Genomic DNA, 26,516 nt, shown 5'->3' on the forward strand with positions numbered 1-26,516 from the left:
TGGCTCAATACCTCATCTCTCTGTACTGCCCATCCGGCTTCCTCCAAGCTGGCTGCTGACTCTCTCTCCGCCTAGATTCCTCCTCTTCCTCTCTCTCTCTCTCTGCTCGGAAGTCCCGTCCATACCTCCGGCCTAACTACTAGCTATTTATTAAACCAATCACAACAGTGTATCTTCACACAGTGTACAAATATCCCACAACAGTTGTCCACAGCAATAGGCCTTACCATCTGTTTGTAGAGAGCAACCAATAGCCTTACAAGCCTTACAGCTTGAGAAGTTTGGGGTTTCTGTAGACTTCCTTTGACACTGGAGGTTTCACTTGGTGATAAGAGATGTCTAGTTAGTGTTTTGTCTCCCCTGTTTTATATGGTGACTCCATTTAAATTTCTTCCATTTGCTGGACAGTGGTGGTGCATGCCTTTAGTCTCAGCATTTGGAAGGCAAAGACAGGCAGATCTCCATGAGTTCATGGCCAACCTGGTCTAGAGAGCTCGTTCTAGGATGGTCAGGGATACACAGAGAAACCCTGTCTTAAAAAACTGAAAAAAAATTTCTTTTGTATATGTTTTTTGTTTGTTTGTTTTTAATTATGTATACAGCATATATGACAGCAGGCCAGAAGAGGACACCAAATCTCCTTGTTGTGGCCCACCATGTGGTTGCTGGGAATTGAACTCAGGTCCTCTGGAAGAGCAGTCAGTGCTCTTACCCTCTGAGCCATCTCTCCAGCCCATCTGTATAAGGTTTAAGAAGCTCCTACAATAGTGGGCTCCCATACGACCCCCAAATGGCCTTAGTATTCATCGTCCCTCCCCATATTCCTCTCTTACCCCCTGTCCCGTCCCCTCCCCACTTAATTTCCTCGGTCCAGTCTCTCCATAACTACATATATTCTAGTTCCTCTTCCTTAGGAAATCTTCCCTGCCCCCAGTCCTTTATTCTATACCTAACCCCTTCTATTATGTGGATTTTAACATACCAATTAAATGCTTAAAAGCTAACATCCATGTATAAAAGAAAACATACACTATTTGCCATTTTGGGTCTGAGTTGCCTCACTCAGGATGCTTTTTTCTAGCTCTATCTATTCACCTGTGAACTTCATAGTTTCATGCTTTTTAACAACTGAATAATAGTCCTTGTGTAAATGTACCACATTTTCATTATCCATCCACCCATTGGTAGACATCTAGACTAGAAACAACCATTTCTTGTTGCAATAGTTAATTTTTTTCCTCATTAATCATACATAATTTTACTATTGTAACAAACTACATTTTCTAGGTTTCTTTGCCAATAAGTTTAGTCATGTGATTAGATTAAGGCCAGTGTGATAAAATGGATGTTGAATGGAGCTTCTCGAAAGTTTCTTAAACTGAAGGCTGAATTAATTGGATTTTATATCATTTTGTCATCAAATTTACTCTCAACTGTTGTTAAAACATGGTAGCATTGGTTGAAATTCCAGGAATCATCTTACAAATCTAAAATGTAAAAACATACCAGAGAGATGATAGAATTAAAAAGTTGAAAAGTAGTGCATCCCCGAGGACATAATGAAGCAGCTGTTACCAGACGTGAACATCTGTCTTTGGGCCTCTCATTTGATGAGACCAAAAACTCTCATTGGAACTACTAGCTACTTAGAATTTGTTTCCTATAGTTAAACTAAATCCATGCATTCTTTCATTGCCTCTGCCCAGATTAAATTTTCTGTTTCCTAAATGCTCTGGTTTCCTCTTCTTGGCTGGTTTTCCGTGTCAGTGGACCACGGCATCGGTTCATGAGAAGAGTACAGAATGGGCAAACTGTTAGAGATTTAGGTTTTCAGATTGCTGTATTAGGGACAAAACGACAGTGGATAAAGCAGGAGCGACACTTTTCTCTGCCAGGTGAGACCCTCAGGATTACACTGCCCAAGGCCAGCATGGTGAGCTCTGGCTCATTGTCTTATCCTCAGTGAGTAACTTGTGGTCCAAGTTGCATGCTTCAGCTCCATCAGAAAGGAAGGAAACAGGAAGGAAAAGCCAGCTGCCTTTCTTGGAGGATGGCTCAGCATTTTCATCTGCCAGTTCAATTCTCATCTTATTTGCTGGAGTTGAGTTACCTGGGCACATCTAGCTGCAAGAGAGGACGAGAAAGACATTCTATATTCATATCTAAATGTGTATCTGATTTTAAAATCTAGATTGAAATCAATTTCCCTCAGAGTTTAAAAATTTGCTCCCTATCTATAGATTGCAATGATGTGTGTGTGTGTGTGTTGTGTGTGTGTGTGTGTGTGTGTGTGTGTCTGTGCACGCATGGGTGTGTTTTACTGGGAATTGACCCTACATCCTCACACAGGTTAGGTAAGCACTCTAACCGAGCTATACCCTGGCCATGCCTGCATAACTTCTAACTGAAAGTCTTAAATTAAAAAAATGTGAAACATTTTGAAAAATGATTAATAGTGTCTATTAAAGTGGAATAAATGTGTACCATCTGACCTCCAAATTCTTTCCTCGGGTTTTTGTGCAACAGAAAGGAACAAGTATGTTTAGCTCAAAGTACATTCATAGAAACTGGACTCATAATGGCTCATAAATGAACTCTAATATCCATTAATGGAGTGGATAAGTAGGTAAGTAAACACTAGAACAAGGTATTATGCAGCACCAAGAACGAACAGCTTTAACTAAATCTGCAGCATGGATGAATTTCACAATTACAGTGTTGACTGGAGGAAGCCAGGCACTAATTGTGACCTGCATTGTCCCATTTATATCAAGAACAAAAAACAAGGAAAATAATCTATGTTACAGGAAATCAGGATAGTGGTTCATTTTGGAGGAAGGAATGCTGACAGAAGGCAAGCCTGTTGGGGGCTCCGGGATGCTGGTTATGCTCATTTCTTAACCTGAGTCGGGGCTGCATATGTGTGCTCAGTGTGTGAGTAGTCATTTAGTCACACATTTGTGGAATATTCATTTACATTGTGTGAATATATGTCGCTGTAATTGGTTTAATAAAGAAGCTGACTGGCCAATGACTGAACAGAACAAGGTTAGGTGGGATAGCCAAACTGAAAATGTTAGGAGGAAGAAGGGCAGAGTTTGAAATTGCCAGCAGACACAAAGAGAAGCAAGATGGGCATGCCATACTGAGAAAATGTACCAAGCCACTTGGCAAAGCATAGATAAGAAACATAGGCTAATTTAAACTTAGCTAGTAACAAGCCTGAGCTATTGGCTGAGCATTTGTAATTAAGTCTTTGTGTCAGTTATTTGGGAACTGGTGGGTGGGAAAGAAACATCTGCCAACATGTATTTATGGTATGCATACTTTTTGCATATCTCTTGTATCTCTCTGATGTTAGAATTCCAAGTATTAGCCATTAGCTGGAGAAGGATTAAAGGAACATGAACAAAAGAAGTTAATATACAGCAGGAAACAGTTTATTAGGCACTGCTCAAGAAATTTTTTACTAAGCAAATTTTTTTTCAATGGATAACCAGGCATTAACAATGACAGTAGATACATTCTTTGAAGTGAGAAACCTCAATATGAAGTCAGCCATATAAACCCAATGGAAACTGAGCTCCTAGGGGCTCACAGAGGCTGAACCAACAATCGGGAGCCCACATGTGTCTGACCTAGGTCCTCTGCATATGGTTGTGTAGCTTAGTGTTCTTGTGGGACTCCTAACAGTGGGAGTTGGGGTGTCTCTAACTCTGCTGTCTGCTTCTGGGACCCTTTTCTCCTGCTTGGTTGCCTTGTCCAGCCTTGATATGAGGGGAGGGGCCAAGTCTTATTGCATCTTGTAATGCCATGTTTGGTTGACATCCCTGGGAGGCCTGCTCTTTTCTGAACGGGAATGGAGGAGGAGTGGATCTGGGGGAGTGGATCTGGGGGAGAGGGGCTGGGGAGGGAGGGGCTGGGAGGGAAGCAGGGAGGGGAAATTGCAATAGGGTTGTAACACGAGAGAAGAATAAATAAAAAGGAGTTATTATGACCACGTCAAATGTAAAAATAAATTTTAAAAAAGCCAGTGGAGAATTACTACATCTAATGCAGTGTTACTGACATTTCTTGAGTTCCACGGAGGAAATTTTGAATTTATTATTTGTAGCATGAATCCTAATTGGTCTTAATAAAAACCTGGAGACAGATATTGGGGTAAATGCTGAAAGATCAGAGAAGCAGAGCAGCTGGCCACTGGAGTTCTTACCTCTACCTAATCCTCAGCCTGAGAGGGACTGAGTTCCTGTCTCCTCCCACCTTATATTCCTTTCTCATCCCAGCCATATCACTTACTGTCTCAACCTCCCTAATGGATCAAAGGTGTGTGCCACCACTGCCTGGCTCTGTTTCTCTTTTAGACTGGATCAATCTTGTATAGCCCAGGGTGGCCTTGAACTCACAGAGTTCCATCTGCCTCTGCCTTCTGAATGCTGGAATTAAGGATATGTGCCACCACTGCCTGGCCTCTATGGCTAACTAGTAGTAGCTTGGCTCCACCCTCTGATCTTCAGGCAAGCTTTATTTGTTAGATCACAAACAAAATATCACCACAATTATTTAACATTCTCAAGTGTTTTGAAAAGTAGATATTACCCCTTTAATTTTCAAGTGAGGAAATGGGGACACCATGATACACTGTACTCCTTGGAATTGACATATAATATTGATCTTAATTGCCGTGGAATAATCCTTCTGTACACCATGAAGACGTGTTATTCTCATTGTTAATAAAAACCTGACTGGCTGATAGCTAGGGAGGATTTTCGAGGCAGAGAGAACACAGGGAAGAAGAAAGGACAGAGTCGGGAAGTCACAAAAGTCACGAGCCAGCTTGGATGAAGCAACATGGGAAGTTCATAGATGAGGTAAATGAGCCTCAGGGCAGCACAAAGATTAATAGAAACTGGTTAATTTAGATTGTAAGAGCTGGCTGGAGACAAGCCTAAGCTGAGCATTTATAATTAATAGTAAGTCTCTGTGTAGTTATGTAGGAACTGACTGGCAGGGAAAGAAAAGTCCACCTACATGCTTATACTTTATTCACTAGAGGAGAGAAGGACATTGCCAAGCCAGTCACATGAAAGGGGGCCTCTATCACCCAGAGGAGAAGCAGAAACCACAGGTGTCTTCTGTGATGCATAGGGAAGATTTAGGGAATCTAAAAACTGTCAGTTGTTTGAAATAAAATGGCCCCCAAAGGGAGTGGTACCATTAGAAGGTGTGGCTTTGCTAGAGGAGGTGTGGCTTATAGGAGGAAGTGTGTCACTGTGGAGGTGGAATTTGAGGTCTCATATATGCTCAAGCCATGCCCAGTGTCACAGACTACTTCCTGTTGCCTGTGAATCATGTTGTAGGACTTTCAGCTGCTTGTCCAGCACCATGTCTACCTGCACACCGCCTTGTCCCACCACGATGATAATGGACTGAACCTCTGAAATGTAAGCCACCCAAATTAAATGTTTGCCTTTATAAGACATGGGTATCACATCACATCAAAGATTTTTGAGATGAATGTTCTTATCCTGTCTTGACAATAAACACTGAAGAACAATTAATTCACAATGTGGAATCAGGTGTGTGTAGTAAGCAAACTGCTCAAAGTTGTGAAACTGGGTCAACCTTGCTCGAGAGCCTGCTATTTCCCATCTCTCTCCGTTTCCCAACATAGGCAATCCAAAGTAGTCTTTCTGCACCATGTCATTTGCTATTTATTTTTTCAGACAGGCTTCAAGCTCACCAGCCTCCTGCCTCAGCTTACCAATTGTGTGGATTATAAGAATAAGCCACTGTGTCCAGCTAGATTGCTACATTTTCAGTATGGGTCATTAATCAGGGACAGTCTCCAATAAAGATATTCCATAGTGATCTTAAGTTATCAGCAGGCCAGTGCCATCAGCTGAACACTATCACCTGAGTGCAACTTTGTAGTAGGACAGGCCCATAGGGTCGAGGAAATTGGCTCAGATCAGTTGCCAAGGCATACGCTTAACATACTCCTTAAGAGCCAACCTGGAGTCTGCCTGAGGGCCTAGCAACAGTCACTGTCAGAGTTCCTGATCAATGTCAGAGTTCCTAATCATGCCCAGCCAATGAGGGACAACCACACAGACTGGGTGCTGGGAGGAGGGTATATAAGGCCTTCCCTGTTATTGAATAAATGAGTTCCTTATTTGCCTTCAATGGACTCACAGTGTCTGTGTCATTGACGCCATGCCTTCTCACCCCCTCCCCCAAGAGAGTCCTTAGGATCCAGTTACACACCTTCACGTTACTTAGAAGACAATCACTAAAGCCAATTACAGCCTCATTACTACCTTACTTTGAGCATGGCATGGGACATCCCACTTGTTTTCTTGGAAACCCTACAGTTTGTCCATGGCTCCCATATGCTCATATATTTGAATTCTTGGCCCCTAGTTGGTGGAACTGTTTGAGAAGTATTAGCAAGTGTGGCCTTGTTGGAAGAACTGTGTCACTGGGGGCAGGCTTTGAGGTTTCAAACGTCCATGCTGTTCCCTCTCCCTTCCTCCCTCCTTCTCCCCTCCTCCCCTCCCCCCTGCTTGCAACTTATGGATGAGATGTGAGCTCTTAGCTGCTGCTCTGGTGCCATGCTCCCAACCATAATGGTGATGGACTGTAACCCTCAGAAACTGTAGGCAAGCCCCAAATGAGCTCTTCCTTTATAAGCTGGCTGGGTCATGGCATCTTGTCACAATTGTTCACCTGTGAGTGTGGCCTTATGTGGATGGAGTCCTTTCAGATGGAACTAAATTATGGATCTCAAGATGAGATCATCCTGAGTAATCCAGATGAGGCTTGATCAAAATAGCAGGTGTCCTTAAAAGAGAAAGGCTGGAGGAGATCTGAGCAGCAGAGAGCATGTGTTTCCTGCAGTGAACAGCAGTGTTGATGCACTGACTCACAACTGCTCCAAGTGCTGAGAATGTTGAGTGGCTGTTGTGTGCTCAGTCCTAAACGACTTCTGTATTCCAAGCAAGGATGGGAAAATCACACGAGAGAGGACAGAGAGAACGCAAGAGTTGGAGGATGAGAAAAGAGTGCTATGAAATACCGTCTTCTGGACACAATAGGGTTGACGCACTCATGAACTGGCTGCAGCTGTGGCTACCTGCTCAGGCTCGGACAAGCTCATTCAATACTCCACAGCACTAAGTGGACTTGGTGGGTTCCCAAAGCCGTGGGTTAAGGGGGAACACGGAGTTGAGAAGGGATGTGTTGAGGGCTGTCTGGGGAGGAGTGTGAAGGAGGGGTGGACAGACAGGGTCAAGATGCATTGTATACATGTATGGAATTGTCAAAGGATAAACAAAAGCTATTTTTTTTGGGGGGGGTTCGAGACAGGGTTTCTCTGAGTAGCTTTGCGCCTTTCCTGGAGCTCACTTGGTAGCCCAGGCTGGCCTCGAACTCACAGAGATCTGCCTGGCTCTGCCTCCCGAGTGCTGGGATTAAAGGCGTGCACCACCACTGCCCGGCTCATCAAAAGCTATTTTTAAAAGGAAGTTCATGTAAAAATAAAGGTAGCAATTAGAACTGTACAGGAAGTACCAAGGAAATGCCTAGAGCTGCCAGAAGGTGAACAGGCAAGGAAGAATTCTTCCTTCACGTCTTCAGAGTGAGCATGACCCTACAGAGACTTCATATTAAGCTCCTAGAACCATGAATAAATAAAATCTGTCTGATTGTTTTATGATAGTCTTAATGTATAGCCCATGCTGGCCTTGAACTTCTCACCTCCTAGTTTAGGATCCCAAGAGCTAGGATTAAAAGCATGCAATTCCATGACAAGCTCCAACTTCTTTTGTTCTCAATCACTGCGTTTATACTAGTTTGTTACAAAAGCCCCCAAAACTAATGCACTAAATGTGTGTCTTAGTCAGTGTTCTATTGCTGTGAAGAGATACCATGACCATGACAACTCTTATAAAGGAAAACATTTAAGTGGGGCTGGCTTACAGTTTCAGAGGTTTAGTCCATTATCATCATGGCAGGACATGGCAGAATGCAGGCAGACATGGTGCTGGAGAAGGAACTGAAAGTTCTACATCCCGATCCACAGGCAACAGGAAGAAGTCTATGTCATGCTGGCCAAACTTGAGCTTAGAAGACCTCAAAGCCCACCCCCACAATGACACACTTCCTCCAACAAGACCACATATACTCTAACAAGGCCATACCTCCTAATAGAGCCACTCCCTATATGTGGGATGACTCATCCCTAAGGGGCTTGAGGGCCAGATGGCCCAAAAAAGTAAAAAAGATACTTTCTGAGAGCCAGCCTGGGTCTGCGTGATGGTCTTAGCAACAGCAGCTGAAACATGATCTGGAGATGACCTGGACCAATGAGAGGCAGCCATTTCACACCGGCTGATGCATATTCATCAGACCTCCCCCAAGGGTGGGTGGAGAGTATATAAGGCTTGCCTCTTCCTGAATAAACTGAGCTTGTTGTTTTGACATTCTCCCGGAGTCTGTACGGTTTGACTCTGTGCCTACTTGGCCCCCGCCCTCAAAGGGAACAACAGCAAGGACCCTGCTACACCTATAGACCAAGCATTCAAACCCATGAGTCTGTGGGGGCCGTTCCTATTCAAACCACCACAATATGTAATCCTGTTTGATAGCTTCCTGTATAACCCACAAACGTAATTGTATTATCCATCAAGATGTTTATGATTTGAATATAGTCAAATTAAAATCATTAGAAGGCTTTCTGTCCATGTGTGCACCAGTAAATAGATCCTGGGTTCCATCCTCTGGACTAGATATGAGCAGGCCACATGGGAGCAGGCTGGCTCTCTGATGTGAAAATAATGAAATTTCCCCATCAAAACACCCATGCTGGGGTGAAAGAGGTGGCCCAGTAGTTAAAAGACTGACTGCTCTTTCAGGGGACCCCAGTTTAACCCCCAGCACAGGTGGCAGCTCTCAATCATCCTTCACTCCATCTCTAGGAGATCTGAACCCATTTCAGACATGCAAGTGGCGCACAGACATGCAGGCAGGCAGCAGAACGTGCATCGTCTTAGTCAGGGTCACGACTGCTCTGATGAAACACCATGACCAAAGCACCTTGGGGAGGAAAGGGCTTATTCTGCTTTCACTTCCACATCACAGTTCATCGTCAAAGGAAGTCAAGGAGAGCAGGAACCTGGAGGCAGGCGCTGATGCAGAGGCCGTGGAGGGGTGCTGCTTACTGACTTGCTCCCATGGCTTGCTCAGCCTGCTTTCTTATAGAACCCAGAACTACCAGTTCAGGGATGGCACCACCCATAATAGACTGGGCCCTCCCCCACCAATCACTAATTAAGAAAATGCCTACAGGTTGGCCTACAACCTGATCCTATGGAGACATTTTCTTAATTAAAGCTCCCTTCTCTCAAATGACTCTGCCTTGTGTCAAGTTGACATAAAACTATTTAGTACGCACATATCCATAAAAACAAAACAAAAAGCCTCAGTCTAGAGGTCAAAAACTGGCTTGTGCATAGCAGCCGGGCAGAACCCACGTAGTTCACAGAAGACATCCAGGTTTACTGGGAACTCAGCTGACAGAGAGGGAATCTTCCATCAGGTTGGAGTTCCCAACCACCCACAGCTGTTGTCCTTACAGGAGTCAGGCTGAAAGTTATAAAATCTTGTTACTTTCTTCAAGAGAGACTAGAAGTTTGGATTTTTATATGTAATTTTTTTTTTAATTTTATGTTATGTTGGTTTTTTGAGACAGGGTTTCTCTATGTAGCTTTGTACCTTTCCTGGAACTCACTCTGTAGACCAGGCTAGCCTTGAACTCACAGAGATCCGCCTGCCTCTGCCTCCCTAGTGCTGGGATTAAATGTGTGCACCACCACCAGCTACTTTATTTTTTTTAATGTCAGCATCCATTTAAAGTTTTCAGGCCAAATAAAACACAGATGCTTTGGCCTCTAAGTTCCTCCTTGTGAGTTAGAATTTTACAAATAAAAGTCATTTCATTTCACTTGGAAATTAAAAGACATAATTCTAGGCTTCAGAACATAGTGCCTAGAAGAGATATGGGACAATTCTGGTCATTCCTTGCTGATGAGCCTTGAACATAAGCTATAGCTGCTTTTGTTATCAAGTTGTCCTGCTACATGGACAGTTTGTAAAACCATCCCACTCAGCATGCAGTGAGCCAGGCTCAGGCAGTGGTGAGGCAGGCTCAGCATGCAGTGGTGAGGCAGTCTCAGCATGCAGTGGTGAGCCAGGCTCAGTCAGTCAGTGGTGAGCCAGGCTCAGCATGCAGTGGTGGCTGCCATCATAGGCTTGACAACTCTGACTTTTCCCGTGGGATACTCCTACAGGACGTCATCAAAGTAGAAGTAACCTGGGAACAAAAGGGTGGGGGTGGGTACAGGGCAGGGAGCCATGGTGGAATGTGCTTAAAGCATATTACATACTTGCATGGAAATGGCCTTGTATAAACCTGCATAATTTTTAAAAAACTGAAGAAGAGCCTTTCTTCCGTGGACTGCCGCTGTAACTGATGCTCACTGGCCAGGCTTTTGGAGTCTGTTCAAACAGAAAGGACCTTAGTGTCTCCATTCCCTGTGGGGCTACCTACAGCCATAGGAGCCTCCATGGTGTTACCAGAGGCAAGTACTGTAGGTGATCAGTCTGGTCTCCCCATGTAATTGCTCCCATTTCCATCAAATACCCAGTTGTGGCAGAACAAGACAGTGCGGAGGTCCCTCCATCTTATACTCTTGCTGAGGCCATTTTAGGTTTAACTGGAATTTGATATCCTTGATGGGAAGCTCTGTGGAAAATTACCCAACTTTATTCTAGGAACCCGAGGTCAAGATGCCCCAGCTAACTTATCTTAGCTTTTGTTAAACTGTCTGCTTATACAAAATCTCTCCCTGCAGCTGCTGAGTGAAATACTAGGATGTGGGTTTTAAAGGATTTTGCCTTTAAAAACCCCTTACTAAAATGCTCAGGACCACGCTTGGGTCCTAAATATCCGAGTGTAGTCCCAGCTGGAATAAAGACTTCCAGCTGGGTATAGACTGTGTCTGAGTGGTCATCTCTGGTGGGCTCTCTGTTTTGGGGGTCCACCTGAGGTTCCCCAGAGACTGGACCCTGACACTTGGGGGCCTCAGGCCCCTGGGAACAAGGAAGAGCACACTGGCTGGAGAGGACTCCTAAGGGGTGCATACCCCAAGATGTTTCAGGGCCCCTAGAAAATCCTCCCTGATGGATTGTTGTCCAGCACTCTGAAGGCACCTGACACCCTCTCCACCCCCCCAAAAAGGTAAATTGACAGCCATCTGGTCTGAACACCTCCAGAGGTTAGTTTAGTTGGTAGGAGGCACATCTGGTTAGGACACAGGAGGGAAGGTTGGATGCAACCATAGATCTTGTCCAGGACTAGACTCTCCTGGTCTATTCAGGTGTATGAATTATGTAGTAGCCATCCCTGACTGTCTTTACTATGTGTCACTCTGTATGTTTCTGTCAGTTCTGTTGGTTGGAGAAACAGATCTAAAACAGAAGGGGGAGTGGGCTCTAGACCAGCCACTGCTTCCCCCAGACTCAATGACACCCAACTTCCCGCAGGCTCAAGGGCTGCACTGGGCCACCTACGCACGTCCCACGGGGACCGTGGCCATGTTACCAGTGGCCGCTGTTGCTTTGCCAGTGCTGCCATCCTGAGCAGCAGGGACCACTGCAGCCACCGGTTTGCCTGTACTAACCAACAGCGCTCTTGAGTGTGAGACACACACCTTCGGCTTAAGACTGTGCCCTTTTATTGGTGACCCAAATCCTTTTGGTCCTGGCCAGATCACCCAGAGATCTCTCAGCCCCTCTGAAGGAGACTGACCTTTCCCCGCTCAGCCCTGGTGCTCCTTCCTGACTTGTTTCGTCACTGACTCCCACTTGCGGTCCACGGGTCCTGGGCTGTTCCCTGTGTGGAAGCTGGGAGGGGTCCAGCCTCTGATGAGGGGCCCCTGCCATCTAAGCAGAGTGAGCACGGAAGAAGAAATCGTTCCCTGAGATGTGCTCTCTCTCTCTCTCTCTCTCTCTCTCTCTCTCTCTCTCTCTCTCTCTCTCTCTCCTCCTCCCTCCCCTGTCCCTCCCAGTGGCACCTGGGGAGGAAGGAGTAGAGGTTCAGCCCCTTCCTCATTTGTGGTTGTCATCTCCATCTCTACCAGTGACTTGTATAATTGGAAGACCTCAAACCCTCCCTTTTCAGAGAAGCTGCAGACACTAATCAGCCTGTTGGAAACTGTTTTCTACACAGGCCAGCCAACTTGGGATGGCTATGAGCAGCTCCTGGCCACCGTGTTTACAGTGGAGGAGAGAGACCAAATCCTGCTGGAATGTAGGAAGTTGGCTAGATGATGGGACACTGCTTGATGCAGAGGCCTGGATAGAGTGAATCTTCCTGTCTACCCAGCCCAGTTGGGATCCTAATACCAATGAAGGTAAGAGGATGTTGGATGCTTTTTTTTGCCAAACATTATTGGGAGAATAAAAAGCAGCACTCAGAAAACCTACCAACTTATCCACGGTAAGTCAGTGTTAAGGACCTGATGAATCTACTGGATCCCTGGAAAGGCTCTGTGAGATACATAGTGTTCTTACCCCTATAGACCCAGATAGCCATGGAAACCAGTGAGCCACTAAATTGTTTGCAGTCAGTCCCAGACATAAGGAGAAAGTTCCAGAAACTAGAGGGATATGAAGGGATGAATAGGTCTCAACTTTTGGAAATTGCTCAGAAAGTTTACAACAGCCAAGATTCAGTAGAAGGCAGACAGGAAAGAAAATCTCTCGTATGGTGATTGCTTCCCTTGGGGAGACAGTCAAGGAAGAAAGTAGGAGAAATAGATCAGGAGAAAGGGTTCAAAAACTAACCAACATTATTTGATGAAGTTCCGAGCGCAGAACTGTTGGAATTTAGAAAAAAAAAAAATCCACAAAGCACCCTGCTCCGACATGTAGATGGCCTCCTTTGGCTTCAGCCACTGGGGAGGAGTGTGAGCAATGAAAGGCCGTTTAGAAATCCTCCAAGCCCTGAGGGACAGAGTCTCATCCAAGGAGGCTCACCTGTGTGTTCCTCAGGTCACACACCAAGGCTACAACCTAGAGGAAGGAAAGCAGATGCTGTCTCAAGACTGTATTTCACCCATCCTGCAAATCTCTGTTCTCACACTGAAAAAAAAAAAAAACAACAAGTATGGCACTTCCTGGGGGTGGCTGGATACTGCTAGCTATGGATAATGGGACTTGCACAGATAGCCAAGCCCTCTATGCCAGCATTGGAGGACATACCCCTTGGAATATACTGAGACTGAGCAGTGGACCTTTGATGTCTGCCCCAGCCTTGACCCTCCCAAATATTACTAAGCCATTCCACTTGTATGTGGATGAGGCCAGAGGTGTTGCCAAGGGATCCTCATACAAACCCTGAAAAAGACCAATGGCATATCTGTCCAAGAGACTTGACCGAGTTGCAGCTAGATGGCCAGCATAAAGAAGGGCCACAGCTGACAAATGAACTTTGGGGAAGGCTTGCTACTGACAGCACCACACTCTGCCGAGGCCCTGTAGAGGGGAGCACCCGAGATGGATGTCTAACCCCCAGATGACCCAACGTTGCGTTCAGTCTTACACATCGCTCCTCCACCCTGCCAGTTTCCTGAGGATTATGACTAACTTGAGGTAACTGACCAGGCAAGCAGGCCTGAGCTGACTGAGATTCTGTTGGTGTGAAGACATGATACAGTCACAGATTCCAAGATGGACTCAGGTATACAGGAGCAGCAGTAGTGACCAAGACAGGAATATCTGGGCACAATCTTTAATGGTCTGTATGTCAAATGCTCTGATTGGTCAATAAATAAAACACTGATTGGCCGTGGCTAGGCAGGAAGTATAGGCGGGACTAACAGAGAGGAGAACTGAGAGAACAGGAAGGCGGAAGGAGTCACTGCCAGCCGCCGCCATGACAAGCAGCATGTGAAGATGCCGGTAAGCCACGAGCCACGTGGCAAGGTATAGATTTATAGAAATGGATTAATTTAAGATAAAAGAACAGTTAGCAAGAAGCCTGCCATGGCCATACAGTTTGTAAGCAATATAAGTCTCTGTGTTTATTTGTTTGGGTCTGAGCAGCTGTGGGACTGGCGGGTGACAGAGATTTGTCCTGACTGTGGGCAAGGCAGGGAAACTCTAGCTACACTTTAAGCAGGGGACTGCCTGGAATACAGCCTAGGAGAGGCTGACTGGGCAGAACAAGAACTCGCCACACAGGATAAAAAAGATCAGCAGATGCTGCCAGTGGCCGACCCATCCTTCCCACGAGTCTGGCAGGGCAACTCAGTACGGATCTCCACCAAGCCACCAACCTCAGGGCCACAAAAACTGCCAAGCTCCTCAGAGCGAGGTATTTTTTTTTTTTTTTCCAAATTTGGAATGCCTGATTAAAGACATTACTTTGATGTGTGCTCATGTAAATCTCAAAGTGGGAAGGAAGATCCCAGGAAATGAGCCCAGAGAACACTGGGAGTTGGATTTTACTGAATCAGGCCTCCTGTGTTTGCCTATAAATATTTACTGGTACTTATACAAACCTTTTCAAAATAGGTGGAAACCCACCCCTACCCAAAGTTACTAAGAAAATTCTTCAGGAAATAATTCTTGAGTTTGGACTGTCCCTAGCTTTAAGGTCATACAATGGCCCTGCCTTCATGGCCAACGTGTCTCAAAGTCTGACAGAGGCATTAAGTATTAATGGGAACTACATTGTGTGTACAGGCCATACAGCTCAGATCAGATAGAAAGGATGAATAAACTCTTGAGACTTTGACAAAATTGGTCCTGGAAACTGGCAAAAACTGGACCAATCTCCTCTCCTATATCCTGCTCAGAGCCTGAGGTACTCCTTACCAGAAGGTAAGGTATGTTTGGGAGATCACTTCCCATCCTCCACAAACTCCAAGATATTCCCCCAGCAGAAATGCCTATTCACTCCTTTCCCAAGTCCTTGCAGGCTTTGCAGGGAGCTCGCCAGTTGGTTCTCTGAAGGGAATCCTCCAGCTCCCACCTCTGAACCTGTCCACCAGTTCCAGCCAGGAGACTTGGTTTGGATAAAGAGGATCTCTACCCAGATGCTGGAATCTGCCTGGAAGGGACCCTACCCAGTTACCCTCACCACCCCAACTGCTGTGAAAATGGCTGGTCTTGTCCCCTGGACTCATCACTCTCAATTAAAGATCACTAAGGACAATGACAGATCAACTGTTGCTCAGACTTCAGGCCCTTAAAGATAAGACTGACCCTTGGGGCTGGAGAGACGGCTCAGTGGTTAAGATAAGACTAACACGAGATCATTAACCTAGAATGCTATGTTCACCTTTTCCTTTCTCTCTGTAAGGTGGTGGGGGCCGATAACCCTCACCATCCTCCTATCTGGAATTGGGAATTAAGAATAACAGACACAGGGAAGGTGATAGTCAACCTGGCCGCAGATCAGCAACCCTGGTTCCATACAGACCTTTGTTCTTTTATGCCCACTTTTGGAGTTAGGTCTCCACAACTTTCCCTTCTGTAGTTCAACCAAACTTTTGAGAGAGAACTGTAGCAGGAATCTTAAAGGTTCTTACTAATAAAATCAAACCTGAGGCGAGTTATTGGGGTCCATGCTGGTAGATCAGAGAGACAGAACAAGCCACAGCTATCTCACCTCGCCGGATCCTCAGCTGGTCTTGTCTCCTCAGACTGGAGGCCTCTGAGTCCTCATCCGGAATGGGTCTCAGCTGAATTACTGCTCAAAAGCCTGAATGCTTAACCAGCCAAAACCTTAACCAGCCAAATGCTTAACCAGGCCAAATGCTTCTAGTTTCTGGTCCTCACGCCTTATATATCTTTCTGCTTTCTACCACCACTCCCTGGGATTAAAGGCTGGCTTTCTGGGATTAAAGGCGTGTGTCACCATGCTTGGCTATTTCCAATGTGGCCTTGAACTCACAGAGATCCAGAGGGATTTCTATCTCTGGAATGCTAGGATTAAAGGTGTGAGTGCCACCATTTTCTAGCCTTTGTATCTAGTGGCTGTCTGTTCTCTGACCCCAGATAAATTTATTAGAGTACACAACATTTTGGGGAACACAATACCACCACAGAGAACTACACCCAGTCTCTGTTTCCCTGGACCCTGTGACTGATCACCTTACTGTCAGCATTAGCTAGACCATTGATTCTTATTCTGATGGGGCTAATGGTGGGACACTGAATCGTCAACTGCATGGCCAACTAAATCAAACAGAGAGTAAACTCAGCTAAGCCTACTATGCCCACCTACAAAAAGACAAGTCAATGAGCTAACCCATGCTTGTAGAACCAGTAGGAATGTGACAGGGCATGACAGCATGGAGGTTCCTCCATCTTGTACTCTTGCTGAGGCCATTTTAGATTGAAGTAGAATTTGATTCCTTGATGAGAAGCTCTGTGGGAAATTACCCAACTCTACTCTAGAAACCCAAGGTCATGATGCCCCCAGCTAACTTAGCTTCTGTTAAACTGCCTGCTTGTACAAAACCTCCTCCTCCAGCTAACTGCTTACATTAGATTCTGTTCAACTGCTTGCTTGTACAAACCTCTCCCTGCAGCTGCCGAGTCCCACTTGGGTCCTGGATATCTGAATGTAGTCTCGGCCAGCAGAAGTAAAGACTGTCAGTTGGCTATAGACTGTGTCTGAGTGGTCAACTCTGGTGGGCTCCCCAGAGGCACAACATGGTAAGAGCCGGTGTCCACTCAGCCTCCTTGAGCCTTTGAGCCCTACTGCTGTTTGCATGACTTAGGACCTGTAGGAGCCTAGGATGAGGAAAAGGCATTTAATTTCTCTAAGAAACAAAAGCAGGACCACAACACAGGCTCTCTTAGCTGCTTTAAAATGTCAAAGACGGGCTGGAGGGATAGCTCAGCCGTTAAAGGCTAGGCTCACAACCAAAAATATAAAATGTCAAAGACTAAGAAGGTTCTAGAGACATGTCCTCATGTTTTTTTTACTCTAAGAAACAAAAGAGAAATTAGTCCCTTAAGGACTCTATGACAGTATAATCTTCAAGAAAGCAATGCCCCAGACTTTGAAGTCCTGCAGGAGTGAGAAGCCACTATCTCCAGCTGCTGCTGTGAGCAACACCAGTGAGCCAGAGAGTGGACAAGACTGTAGATGGAGAGACAGGCTTTGTGTTGGGAAGAGTGACAGGGCGCTGCCGTCTCACTGGGACGCCAAGTTTCCTCCCCTGGGCTGGGAGGTCAGGAGGTGTCCTTTCCTCTCAGCAGGGCTCAACAAACTGCATGCCTTAGTCATCTCTAAAATTTGAACGGGTTTCCACATCAGCTTCTTCACAAATGACCAACAGCACCCCTGCAGGGAACTACACAGAGCCAAAGAGGAAAATGTATTTGCTTTGGAAAGCACGCAATATGCTCTTAAATTTGCGTTTCAAAATTGAGAAATGTCCTTGAGCAAACTGCCAACTCCTTGCAGAAAAGATAAAGGCACTTTTTATTCTGCCCAGAACAAAAAGGTCCTGGCTGTCCTAACAGAACACCAACCTTGTACCATTATCTAAGAATTTGTTACACATTTTGTAAATCCTTCCAGCTAGAGTGACTCTGATTAGATAGGTAACTGTGATTTCGAGTTATGGCACTTACTCGGGAAGGGTTTTGAAACGTGCTGTTGTATATGGTAAGTAGAAATCTAAAGGAGCTGATTCTCCGAAGGCTCATGTAGGCTGTGGAGAAGCCATGCTATCTGGAGTTCAGTACAGGGGGCATCATGATTACAAAGACGACCAGTTCTATCAGCTGTGGCTCTGGCATGTACAGTAGTAAGAGGGTTGACTCCTCGTTGTATTGTCTCTGCTCAAACTCAGGACACCACACTGTCCAGTTTTCAAATCCCAGAAGTTAAGACGTCACAACAACCCCTTTACTTTTTTTTTCTAGGTTTCCATAGCTTTGTAAATATAGTATTTTATTAATTAGTTGAGACTTTCATACAGTGCACTTTGATCCCGTTCACCTCCCCCCGCCACTACTCCTACCTCCTTCCAATCAACTCCCTACTCCCAATTTTGTGTGCCCCTCCCCCGCCTTTAGAGATAACCCACCAGCCCAGTTTGTGCTGCCCCTGCACTAGTGGGTGTGGGGCGACCCCCTGGAGCACGGTCCCCCGCCAGGAGCCACACCCTCCCTTCCCCAGCAGCCACCAGCTGTTAATAGCTCTTCAGTTAGCTATGGAAGCTCACTTTTTAAAATTTGGTAATGAAGCTGTTAATAAACAACTATTCCAGGTTTTTGAAAGAAAAGAAAAAACACTGGAATCGTTACTAGGTAATATTTTTAAAATGTTTTCTACTTTCAAAACCGAGCATGAAAACAAGGATAGGATTTGAGGAAACTAAAGAAAGTAGGCCGGCAGATTTTGGTTAACTTCAGAGACTTCCTCAGAAGGCGGCTTTACAGTCTGGGCCTCTTACTTCAGCTGTGCCAGCTGTCACAGGACCTGCTGAAGATGAACTAAGGGTCTGTCTTTGAGTATTGTTTCTATGTATCAGCTAGGCATAATAATAATAATGTGTTTCATTATGACATTTTCATGATGTATTAATATATTCTATCATAGTCACACCCCTCAGACTCATTATATTCCTGAGACTGGTCTTGAACTCCTGATTTTGTTGCCTCCGTCTCCTCAATCCTGGGATTACAGGCGTGCACCATCACGCCCTGTACTTCCTTCTTATGTACACAAAAACATACAGACTCTAACTAGAGTGGCCAAAGCACAACATTCCAGAAGTGGACAGAGCTAACCTGAGATCCAGTCTACAGTGTTCCACATCAGAGATACCTGAAGTCGTGACAGCCAAGGTTCTAAGATGACGGAACCCTAGACTCTTCGTCGTATGTACACAGACACAAGAATGATGTCTGACATACTTTACTACATGGATAGGCATTCTAAAATAAAAGGGCTCCTGTCAAATGCAGATGTTTAAACTCTACAGTGCTGATTGTCATTATCTATCACGACTTAGAACAGAAATTTAAAACTTAAACTATCCTTCTTTGACATTTGAAAATGTGCATATTTCCTTTTATGTTTTATTATTTACTGTGTGTGTGTGTGTGTGTGTGTGTGTGTGTGTGTGTGTGCGCGCGTGTGTACACGGGTGCCGTGTTGGTCCTGAGGATGGAACTCAGGCAGTCAGCCTTGGTGGTGAGGACCTTTCTGCTGAGCCATCTCTCCAGCCCCATGTTTCCATTTCTTTCTGTTCCCACAGAATTGTATTCAATATTAGTATTTTCTTTTTCATTTGACAGAGATTGGGGATTAAAACTCATGTATGCAGGGCAAAAACTCTACCATTGGGCTACATCACCAGTTCCTATTGCGTATTATACTCTCTCTCTGTCTCTCTCTGTCACTGTCTCTCTGTCCTCTCTATCTCTCTGTATCTCTGTCACTGTCACTGTCTCTCTGTCTCTGTGTCTTTCTCTGTCACTGTCTCTCTCTGTATGTCTCTCTATATATCTCCATCACTATTTCTGTTTCTGTTTCTGTGAGTGTGTGTGTGTGTGTGTGTGTGTGTGTGTGGTGTGCATATGTGCATGCATATGCATTTGTGTGTAAGGAGGCCAGATGTCTTCCTCCACAACTTTTTATCCTATTTCGTGAGACATGGTCTATCACTGCACCTGGAACTTCATGCACCTAGGGTGGCTGTCTAGGAGTTAGGAGGACCTGCCTGTGTCTCTACTCCCGGCTCCCAGCCCCAGTATACCCAGCTTTACCAGGTACTGGGATCCAGACTCAGGTCTTCAGGCCCTCATGCTTGAGTGGCAGGCTCTTTACTGACTGATCCTTGTTCTCAGATGCATCCTCTCTAACTTCTTGTTTAAAGTCTCTTGTTAGCTGGGTATGGCAGTATGAGCCTGTAATTCCAACGCTTGGGAGACAGAAGCTGAAGGATCGAGAGTTCAAGGTCATCCTCAGCTTTACAGCAAATTCCAGGTCATTAAACTACTGCTCCTTACCCTTGTATCTCGTTCATCATATTAAAGGCACTGTATTTTATCCTTTGGGCTTAGACACATCAAGAAAACTGTATAGATCTTAATTTCATTACATTTCTGCCAATTTTGAGTAAAATGTTCCTAATCAGCACATGCTATAAATACATTTTAGACAAAACTTGGAACTGAACACACGGTCTATTCAAGCTATGGGAATTACCTGCCAAATACCCTAAACAGCTTTCATACCCTCAGCCTTTCTAAATTTCAACATTTAATCCATTTTTAAAAACTCTTGTGTATATCTATGAGTATATGACATGTGTGCATTAGAATGCAAGTTTAAGTGCGTGATGTAGGCACCAGATGACATGGCACACATAAGGAAGTAAGACAACTTTGAGTCTTAGTCCTTGGATTTGACCTTTTTGAGATAAGGTCCTTTGTTCATTGCTGCATATGCCAGGCTATCTGGACTGGGAGCTCCAGGGAGTCTCCTGGATCCCCTCCCATCTCATTATAGGAGCATTAGATTTACAGACACTTGTAACCAGATGGTTCCTGTCCTGATTCCCTGTTCCCAAATACCCAGCATCCACTTCCCACACAGGGGCTTATATTAATTGTAAATGCTCAGCCAATAGCTGAGGCTTGTTACTAACTAGTTCTTACAACTTAAATTAACCCATTTCTATTTATCTATGTATTGCCACGTGGCTAGATGCTTTACCTGTCCTCTGGCATGTCTTACTTCCTGGGCAGCTGGCTAGCATGTCCCTCCCCTTCACCCTTCTTCATCCTAGTCCTCAGTTTGATTGTCTTGCCTAACTTTATCCTGCCTTGCTATTGACCAAACAGCTTTATTATTAACCAATGAGAGTAATACATATTCACAGCATACAGAAGGATCATCCCATAGCAGATGCTTGCTGCTATGTCCAACTTTACATGGATTATGGATCCAAACTAAAGCCCTCATGCTTATATGGCAAATGCTTCATCCAATGGGCTATCTCCTCAGCCCCTTTAATTCATCTAAAAATTCAAATTCACATGTTAACTCACATGTAAAAAGCATTATTAAAAAGTCACTATGAGGCCAGGCAGTGGTGGTGCATGCCTTTAATCCCAGCACTCGGGAGGCAGAGGCAGGCGGATCTCTGTGAGTTCGAGGCCAGCCTGGGCTACCAAGTGAGTTCCAGGAAAGGCCAGCCTCGACTATAGAGCAAGATCCAGGAAAGGCGCAAAGCTACACAGAGAAACCCTGTCTCGGGGGAAAAAAAAAAAAAAAGTCACTATGAAATACTTTCAGGAAAGTACCACACAAAATTACTCAAAATAATTAAATTGTATAATTAATTATAATTCAACCAACACAGCCATTCTATAGCATGCTTTTCAAACATGAGCAAGGTGGCAAATATATTTGCTGGGTTTCTATTACTTAACTTATAGAAAGGCAACAAGATGTGTTATTAAATTTTTTGGTTGCAAAGCAAGTACTGCCATAAAAGGCATAGTATTCCTTTGGTGAATTTATTTGTTTCAAACCCTGGTGTTCATTTTCTGGGGCAAGGGGGATGTGTGCTTCAGAAATAAAAACAATAATGAAACTCCATTAAGAGAAAACAAAACAAAACAAAAAGGAAAAAAAATCACTGTAAGAGGCATGTCTGATAAAGGACCTGTATCCAAAATATACAAAGAACTTTAAAACTCAATAATAAGAAACAAACAACCCTGCTTAGATTCGGACAAAGATCTGAAAAGATCTCACTTCACAAAGGAAATGTGTGGAGAGAGAGGTCAAGGAAGCATATTTTTCAGCTAACTGCTTGTCTGTTGTGCACAGGCCAGCCAGGGTGGAGCTCTAACACTGCCTGAGCAGATGATCCTCACCTGCAGTCCTAGTGCCCAGGAGGTGAAGGCAGGGAGACCAGAAATTCAAGGTCATCCTTGACTACACAGCAAGTTTGAGGCCATCCGAGGATACTTGAAACACTGTCTCCAAAAAATTAAATAGATAGATAGGTATGTAGATAGATAGGTAGATAGGTAGATAGATAGATAGATAATTAGATAGATAGAGGATGGATGAAGATACTCAACATACGTCTTCAGAGAACCACAAATTAAAACAACAGGAAGCCACCACACATCTGGAACAACTAAAACATGAAATACTGACAACCCAAATGCTGGAGGAGCAATGTGGAGAGGCGACAGAAACTTCCACTGTTTAGGACTGGTCATAAGCCTGCAACCCCAGCACTCAGGAAGCTGAGGCAGGGGAACACAAGTGGGAGGTCCTGTTTCCATAAACTGATCACAGCTGTGGAAGCGCAAAGCAAGCTGGGATTCAATCTGGTGGTTACTCGGAAATCCTGACGTACTCTGAGTCTACAGCTTTGCTCCTCACAGTGACGCTGACAGCCGAGAAATGTATAATGTACGTCCACACAGAGTCCTGGGTATATGTTTCTACAGTGGCTTCCTTCAGATCAATAACCACATCACTTGAAAGAAAGGGTCTTTACATTTTCAGTACCTGAAACAATAGTGTCTGGACATACTATGTGCTCAATGAATGTTTGTTGATTAAGCCAATGAATAAATAAGTCTTTTCAAATAATTTTGGGAGTCAGGCAAAGTGACAAACACCTTTAATCTCAGCACTTGGAGGGTAGGGAAGGTAGATCTCTATGAATTCCAGGCCAGCCAGGCCTACATAGAAAGACCTTGAAAAAAGTAAAAATTTTGAAACAAAACAAAACCCTTCACACATTTGGAACTCCTGTTAAGAGTTACTGTTGCCTAAAACTCAACTCTATAATAAAGTATCTTTTACAAAGTGGCTTTGTAAAAGACACTAAATAAATCTCAAATAATTTAAAAGTACCCTGCTAACCACAGAGCATGTGATGGAGAAATCACCTATAAGGCCAGTGTAGATGGCTACACTCTGTGGAGAATAGTCTTAAGCACTTTAACAAATGTCTTGTCGCACACCAAAGCTCATGCTTACCAAGGCTGTGGAATCACTAAGTGGTTAGCAGAACCAAGACCAGACCTGCTGCCTTGCTCCTGCACACACGTGCTCTGACTTCAGGCCATGCCTACTCCTGCACACATGTGCTCTGACTTCAGGTCATGGCTCATGCTTAAAGGCAAGCAAAGGTGGCCACAAGCAGGACTGCCAGTGACCAGTAATGCTGAAGCCAAGTTCCCCTCTCTTTGGAAGAAAAAGGACAGTGTCTGGGAGAGCTAATGTTTAATATGCATGAGATTGTAGGTTCAATCTCCCACACACTTGCACACTCACACACACACACACACACACACATACAGATACACACACATACACATATACACATATACACATATACACACATACACACACATACATATATACACAGATACACATACACACATATACACACATACACATACACACACATACACACATACACACACATGCACACAGATACATATATACATACATGCAGAGATATGCACATACACACACAGATGTACATACATAGACACATACACACACACTGGTGTCATTTTCAACATGTAATTGGACATTACCTGTCCTGACCATCTGGTCCCAAATAACCAACTCAGAGGCTGAATATGAGTTATAAATGCTTGGCTGACAGCTCAGGCCTATTACTAACTAGCTGTTAGAACTTAATTAACCCATTTCTATTAATCTACCTTGTGCTGTGTGGCTCATGGCTTTACCTTGCTTCCTGGGCAGCTGGCTGGCATCTCCCTGACTCCGCCCTCCTTCTTCCCATCATTCTCAGTTTGGCTTTCTCCCTAACTTCCTGTCCAGCTACTGGCCTGTCAGCCTTTTATTAACCAATGAGAGTAATACATAATCACAGTGTAGAAAAGGATTGCTCCGTGGCATCAACATTTGCAATTTTTTGCATTTTCTGTTTAAGTTTTGATCTGTCAGAAATTCAAAGCATTTGCCTGTACTCCCTCAAACTGGAAACCATTCAAATAGTCCTCTTTAGGGGAAAGGGTTAAACCGGCTCTTACACGGTAATAATGACCATGGAATACCTCTCAGCCACCAAGAAGAGCAAACCCCTTATACAGAAAACAGCACAGGTGGTGCTGGAAGGAACTGTCGAGAGGGAAAAATCAAAGACCTCGCCAAACATTTGCATGGCATATGACTCCATTTGTAAAGGTCTCAAAACTGTCAAAGTTACATCGTCAACGAGCAGATGAGTGAGTCCTAGAGGTTGCAAGGGAAGGTGGGGGAACAACAGAGGACGATGGTCTTGACAGTGAAGGAGAAGTACAAACGGCCTTTGTAAAGCAGCTCCGTGTCCTAACTGGTGGTTCCAAGAATCCACACATGCTCAGACCGCACAGAACTTCACCCACACCCCTGAACGCCACTAACATCTGACTGTGCTCGTGAGTTTCCTAAGTTGGTGTACACAACATACAACAAAGGAAGAATCGACCCTCAGGGGAGATCCCTGAGGCTTCTGGGAAATATCTCTACTTTTGCAACTTCTGATAAATGCAAGATGACTTTAAAATAATTTTTTTTTAAAAAAGTACATACAATTTTTAATAAAACAACTGATTCAGCACACACATGTGCCTTCACTTTCTTCTGAAGTCCCTCTTACAGGATCAAAGGAATAAAAAAGGTGTGACGTTAAAAGAACACTACACACCAGTGTGTGATCACAGAAGCCAAGAAGCCAGAGGCTGGGGTGGAGCGCAGTGACAGGACATTTGCCGGTGTGCAGGCCTGTGTTAGGTCTTTACATTGGAAAAGGAAAGAAGCTGTACAACAAATGAATACAAGATAATACAAGATCCTATTTATAGCTGCTTTTCTGATGTCAGAGTGACTCCCTCCTGGACAAGGGTACCAGGAAGCTCGCATCCACAAATGACCTCAGGGCCACACAGCTGGGGAAGGAATGGCAGTGCTTGGCGGTCTGACTAGATGCCAGGCACTTGGAGACGAGGAGAATCACGGGAAACTTTTGAGAGGGAAGAAGCTGAGGAAGAATTAGAGTAATGACTGACTACGGGATTAGAGGAGCCTTTGAAGTTGGAGCTGCTGAGCCTGGTCCTCAGTGCCTCACTCGGGCTTCCAGGTTGGCTCTCTGGATTGACAGGAGAGTTAACTGGACTTGTAGGGTACCAGCAAGGCTACACACCTCTAGTCACACTTTACAGAGCAGCAGTCTCTTCCCTCCAAAGAAAATGAAAGTGTAAACAATCCAAATTAAGTAAAGTGCCAGAGGGAGGAGCAGCCAGAGAGAGGTAGAATACGTAGTCCTACAAACTGGGCCTGTATTTCCGTGGCTCGGGTGTCCTGTTGATCACACACCCAGATGTTAAAGCAGAAAAGAAAGAAGGAAAGAAAGAAAGAAAGGGAGGGAGGGAGAGAGGGAGGGAGGGAGAAGGAAGGAAGGAAGGAAGGAAGGAAGGAAGGAAGGAAGGAAGGAAGGAAGGAAAAAGAAAGGAAGGAAGGAAGAAGAGAGAAAAAAGGGAGATTTGCAAATTCTCTGTATTGGGAAGTTAGGCACAAACCCCAATACTTACCTGTGTGTATAACCCCAATACTTACCTGTGTGTATATTAACTAGAAGGTTTCCGGTCTCTATTGGATGAAATCTGGAGATGGAAACTTTGAGTTAGCACAGCAATAACCATTTTCTGTTGGGTCCTGCTGGCAGTCTTTTGTGGCCTCTGTAATTTAGCTGGTTAAACCCTTTCCTCGGGCCTGACAGCTAAGCCTGAGTCTGGTGGGCTTAAACATATTAACTAATTCAGAGTTGACTTCCCAAAGACGAGAGTGTGGCGGCATCTTCTGCGCTTCCACCCAAAGTTCCCCAGAGCAGAATTCAGCCCTCACCTCCCAGCTACAGGCAGGGAGGCCTGCCCAGTTGAAACCGCAACCCTGGAGCCCTTCCCAATAAATTACATCAAACAAGCCAACCCAAAGGCAACTGTCCTTACCAGTTTCATACGGGAATCGCCTGGGAAACAATCCTTTGCAGACCTAGTTATAAAGCCAGGTTTGAATAACAGAACAAGACGCTGTGAAAGTCAGTGTTCAACAAGCAGAAGAGACAAACGAAAAGATAAAATGCAGTGGACTCTTACCGGAGAGCTGTTGCCAGCCGCAGGAGAAAAGGCTGGCCTTCAGCCAAGTCTGGGTGCCCTGGAAAGCTTCGCATCTCCAGTGAGACAGTACCCAGAGTCCAGAACTCCTCCTATCCTTGGCAAGGTATTCCTATAATAAATAAACTACATTTCCCAGAATTCTCTTTGTCCCACCCTGGGGCTATACTTTAGAGCATTTTTTTCTTTTTTCTTTTTTTAAGTAGAAAAGTTCAAATGTGACAACCTTTTGACATGTAGAGTTGACTCAGCTCATTCCA

The 26,516-nt window shown here is 44.7% G+C and overlaps 1 long non-coding RNA gene across 1 annotated transcript; it reads right to left on the bottom strand.

Moving 5' to 3' along the window:
* Positions 1-869: 869 nt before the first annotated feature.
* Positions 870-26,239, bottom strand: LOC114703620. Its single transcript, XR_003736151.2, has 3 exons — positions 26,092-26,239; positions 25,700-25,746; positions 870-2,124 (listed from the first exon to the last, which is right to left on the bottom strand). It is a non-coding gene; the product is annotated as an uncharacterized LOC114703620 (long non-coding RNA).
* Positions 26,240-26,516: the final 277 nt, after the last annotated feature.

Source organism: Peromyscus leucopus, chromosome 20 (assembly GCF_004664715.2).
Source record: "Peromyscus leucopus breed LL Stock chromosome 20, UCI_PerLeu_2.1, whole genome shotgun sequence".
NCBI classification, from domain to species: domain Eukaryota; kingdom Metazoa; phylum Chordata; class Mammalia; order Rodentia; family Cricetidae; genus Peromyscus; species Peromyscus leucopus.